Here is a 6,078-nt window from a genome sequence, read left to right on the forward strand (position 1 = left end):
CTCTCCTGTGCTGTCTTCCTCAAACTCGCCTCCATATTGCATTGGGCCCGCAGCTTGCTCTCCTTCTCCCGAAGGCTATCTCTCTCCGCCCTCAGTTTAGCTACCTCCTCCTTCAACTCCCTCTCATGGTCCTGGTAAGCAAGAAGCCTCCCCTCCAACTCTTCAACCTTCGAGGTTACCCCCAGAGAGCTGAGGGGAGTCTTCTCAAAGATATCCAAAAGCTTGCCACAAACACCCGCCGCCCTAAAACTCTCCTCAGCCAGAATGGTGAGGTGGTTTCGAAAAGAAACATCATCCATACTTATATGAGGATAGATGTTCTTTCGGACGAATGCAAGAGCATCCGCCTTAACCCCACCATCAAAAGAAGAGCCAGACTCTAAAGTCTTACGCTTCTTCTTCTCTGGCTCAGGAAGAAGTCGGGCGGAAGGAAGTGGTCGGGACAAGCTTGAAGAAGAAATCACAATGGGCTGAGAAGGAGTCCCCACGTTCTGAGGAGGAGGAGGAGGAGGAGGAGAGACGATTGCCCTGGCACCACCGGCCCTGGCCCGAGACTTTGCCTTAGCCTCCTGAACTCTCTGGTAAGATTCCTGAGCATTCTTCCTTGCCATATCTGCAAAAGAAATAATTAGCAAAATTTACAAGTCAGTAAACCTCAAGTCGACAGAAACAAGTTGGAAATAGGAAATGCATTTACTACCTAGTTGCGACCGAACAAAGGTCGGCGTCCCCTGGAGGAATTTCCTAGTATCCAAGTATGGGGCCCTCCCCCACGCTTCTCAGAAAAACCCCACAATGGCCGCCTCCACCTCGTCCAGGTCATCTAGACCATACTTTTCACAAGGGGAGGCCTCCAACCAATAGAGGGGAAAGCGAGGGGAAGAATGCTCATCCAGGAAAAAGGGGTGGTGACCCTCTACGGCTTGCACTTTGAAAAAATAATTTTTGAAGTCATGAAAGGATTCGTCAAAAAGAGTGAAAATTCTCCGACCTTGTATGGCTCGGAAAGACACCCATTGTTGTTTGTTATTTAGCCCACTAAAGGGCTTAGTCATGTGAAAGAGAAAGAAGAAAATCCTTACTTTGATGCTCTTACACGTGATTAACTTGTTACTCAGTTATGGTATAATTAATGTGGTGGGCCTTATCATTAGTGGCGCTATGGTGCTGCTGCAATACTGATATCATATTAATTTGGTGATTATATTACTAATTCTCTATGCATACTTTTGACCAAGATCAAATCCAAATATCAAAATCATCACAAAGTTTATCAGAGTATTCATATTGGGCTTAAAGTGTGTTATCTATTTTGTTCGATATATCCAATTATACTAACCAATATAAATTAGATATATGATTAAACCTTAACATACATTTTAGTTCTCATGATTAAGGGAAATCTATACAAAGAGGATCTATTCTCAGGCTTTCCAAAGATAGAATCCAAATCTTTAGGCATATATATAATATCTTATCTGTTATCCTTCAGTGGTCTATGGCAGTTGTTAATATTATTTTTAAATTGCCTTGTCTCTGTCATCCAAGATTTCAATCCTTTGCTAATAGATTGCCTTTGACCGAAGAAGTTTTTACTAGCAACATTTACCGTACTACTGTTGTCTCAATGGAATCCATATCAATCTTGTCTCTTATCCACAGAAACACCAATTTTATCAAGCTTCTAAATTAATTAAACCCTAATCCAGAAATATTATTGTTTATTTGTAATTACAAGGAAAATCTTTGTTAGTGGATAGACATTAGCCGATAAAATCCATATATATATATGTTCATACCTTGGTCCAATGACAAAGGCCCAAGTCCAAATAAAAGGCCTAGTCCGAAGGATTAAGCCTAGCTAAGCACCGACCTTCACATAAGAAGTCGGTGTCAGCTACGACTTACTCTAAAGAAGTCGGACATGAGATTAGCTGGCAGATAAACACTCATTCAAATGAGTAACCGCCCCTAAAATCTCTCTAACCGCTTCATAAAGCCATATCTTAACCTCCCTAAGATAATGGGACGGTTAACACCCTAAAGATATGGCACTACTCCAACGGTGGTTATTGGCTCACCACTATAAATACACTGACACCCCTCAGGTATCTCTAAGCCTAATACTCTCTAGACCTGCTAACACCCTTGCTAACTTAGGCATCGGAGTGTCTTTGCAGGTACCATCCCCCATCCACTCACGTATACAAGTCGGAAGGAGGTTCCAGCGTGCAAACCAGCTCGGAGTCTACCATCTGCGAACGATTGGGCCAACCTGCGCCATCTATTCTATTAATCTCCAGTTACCCACCGTAACAGTACTCAAGTGTTTTGCCCACCTTATTTCAGATACACGAAATATTAACTTAAATGGTTTCAAAAATTTTATTATTATTATTGTAAAGTAAAAGAAGCTATAAAATATTATTTAAAAAAAGTTGTATATATTTTATACTAAGTATTTAAAATTTTAAAAAATTTATTTCTTTATTTTTTTACATTGAGATATTTTAATAAAATTTTAGTAACTTTATCTCTCTAAATACAAAGGTTTATAATATATAATAAATTTTATGAGTACATTAAAATATCATAAATTCATAAATAATAACAAATTAATAATCTTAATTATGATAGTTTTTTTATCTTATAATTTTTTTTAATTATTGATCATCTTTCTTTATAAGTACACCTAAATATATTTATAATATTATGTGTATTATTTTTATAATTAGTAAAAATATTATTTTATACATGAATTAAAACTAATATAACAAATAATTTTTTTACAACAATTTTTATAATTGTAATTATAATTCTATCATCCTTTATGACATTGTATTTTTTAAGTTTAATATAAAATCATCAAATCACTATTATTTTAAATGATAATTTATAAAATAAAAATAAATTATTATTTTAATTATATTAAAATTATTTTAAATTTTAAAAACATGTGTACAACTTATTAGAGTATTAATTGAGTTAGTGAATTAATTTTTTATTTTAATATGATTATTTAGAAGGTAAAGTTATCTTTTTAACATAATTAATATTGACGAAGGTAAAGTTGTCTTTTTAACATAATTAATATTGATTTTTGTATATACTATATATACTACAACTTTACTCTTTAAAAAACAGAATTTGATATTATTTTTATATTAATTATTTAAAAAAACTAAATAATAATAATAATAAATAATAAAAATAAATCAATAATTTAAATCTAAAATTAAAAACATATCTCAATCCTAAAGTTCAGATAAGAAAGATTCAATAACATCGAACATATGTCAATTCTATATTTTTATATGTCCGTCCCATGACCCAAATTTTTAATTTCTTCTACTTCGAGCCTAACTCACATTGGTAATAACATATATAAAACTTGAATATTAGAAAATAAAAACCTCAACCACTTATCACAGACACATTATATTAACATAATAATCATAATTTAATTATTTTTACTTGCATGAAATAATAACCTTATTAATTACCACTACTCATCTGTCCCACTCTTGCATTAAATACAGAATTGGTCATTTTTCAATAAAGTCACACATCACTTTATGCAATTCATAATTAGAGGACCGTATCACCGTAAGAATCTCATCTCATTATACGTGTTATTTATATGTATAGAAGGAATTTTCCTTCTACATCATAGAATTGTAGAAAGTCAAAGAGTATCCAACAAAAAGCCAATTAATCCTGTGCATGGTATTCAAGTGTTATGGCCACCTTATTTTTGATACACAGAGTATAGGTTAGATAGCTTCAAAAATTTTATTATTATTCTAAAAAAAGAAGCTATAAAATATTATCTAGAAAAAAAAATTTACTTATTTTTATACTAAATATTTAAACTCCTAAAAATCCATTTCATTCGTTGTATTTTTACGTTGAGATTTTAATAAAATGTTAGTAATTTTATCTCTCTAAATATAAAAATTTATAATATATGATAAATTTTATGAATACAGCTAAATATTTTAAATTCATAAATAATAACAAATTAATATTCTTAATCATAGTAATTTCTTCATCTTCTAATTTTTGTAAAGTATTGATCACTTTTTTAATAAGTACACCTAAATATATTTAGAATATTATGTATATTATTTTTATGACCAGTAAAATTATTGTTTTATACATAAATTAAAATTAATATAACAAATTACAAAAATTTTTATAGTTGTAATTATAATCTTATCATCTTTTATGACAATTATATTTTTTAATTTTAATATAAAATTATCAAATTACTATTATTTAAAATGATTATTTATAAAATAAAAATAAATTATTATTTTATTTATATTAAAATTATTTTAAATTTTAAAAACACGTGTACAATTTGTTAGAGTATTAATTGAATTCGTGAATTAATCTATCGGCCAATTAAATCGGTGCATGGTGTCTAAGTATTTTGATCACAGTATTCGTATAAAATTGTTGAAGATGTGTTTATCAAGAATTTGATTTATATACATACCAAAAGTTAAAGAATACTCAAAGTAAAGAGATAAAAATATGGAGTTTGAATCTTTATCTTTAGAAAAATTTAGAAAAAATGTAACGTGTTATGCTCTAACTCTACGCGAGAACAGCTGGCACCTAAAGAGAGAAAGACATCAGCTAGACATTCAAAATGCATTTTGACATAGCTAGGGAGCTGGACAAGTTTTTCATTTGAAGAAAAATTGATACCAATTAAACATATGCATGGTGTCTAAGTGTTTTTGCCACTTTATTTCAGATACACAAAATACTAAGTTAGATGACTTCCAGAATATCTTATTTCAAACGCACGGAATACCAAATTAAATGACTTCAAGAATTTTACTATTATTCTAAAGAAAAATAAATTGTAAAATATTATCTAGACAAAAAAATGGCATATTTTTTATACTAAGTATTTAAATTTCTAAAAAATCTATTTCTTTATATTTTTACACTGAAATATTTTAATAAAATTTTTGTAATTTTATCTCTCAAAACATAAAAATTTATAATATATAATAAAATTTATGAGTACACTTAAATATTTTAAATTCATAAATAATAACAAATTAATAATTTTAATTATCATGGTTTCTTCATCTTATAATTTTTTTTAAAAGTATTAATTATTTTTTTTATAAGTACACTTAAATATATTTAGAGTACTATGTGTATGGTTTTTATATCTAGTAAAAATATTATTTTATATAAGTACAACCCATACATCACTCTACCTCCCTAAGTATAGACCGATTACCCACTAGTTTAAAGAAAATCCTTGGCAACAAAATTGACCAACTAGTAGAATTCACTCATGTTCCAGAAGACTCCCGAACCCCAGCCACTGAATACCCTCTCATAAGTCCATATTCTTTTTACCAAAGACAAAAGAAATCAACTCTCACCTCCATTCGCCATCTAATCCACAGAAACCCTTCTCCGCCTCCCAAAGAAGTCATCCAGTCTTCCCACCTGCAACAGTGTGGTCTAAAAGCCACTACTGCTGAACAGTACATAACTTTGGAGATTCCTCCAGAACTTATACAAAGTTACCTGAACTAGGGCTACACTCATTTACATCTAGGAGCAGTTAGGCTAATTCTCACTCTTCATGGGAGAAGATCCCTTCCTGTAACAGCCAAAGTCGCTCTTTTAGACACCACCTTCAAAGAATACCAGCATGCATTAATAGGAGCGTTAGTAACCACACTCTCAAATGGAAGTGTCATTCTTACTATAGCCCCTAATTTTACCATGAGACTCTCAGATCCCACGATATGTCAAAGACTAAAGATCCAGATACAGCTGGTTGGAGTAATTCAAGACTCAAATGCTGAACAAGCCACCCTGCATCATCAAGTTCTCTATAGAGTTCAAGATCATGCTCTTGATCTCAATCTCCCAAACACTACAGGAGAAGCATTATTTGTTCACAGACAATGCAAGAGGACCAGCAATCGTAAACATTCCAAGAATGATTACCACTGATGAACTCTCCTCTATTATTCCATTGGAATGGATTACTGATTATGAGAAAGCCTTCCCGAAAGAACAGATTGATGTTCACAC

This window comes from Arachis duranensis, chromosome 9 (assembly GCF_000817695.3).
Source record: "Arachis duranensis cultivar V14167 chromosome 9, aradu.V14167.gnm2.J7QH, whole genome shotgun sequence".
Lineage (NCBI taxonomy): Eukaryota > Viridiplantae > Streptophyta > Magnoliopsida > Fabales > Fabaceae > Arachis > Arachis duranensis.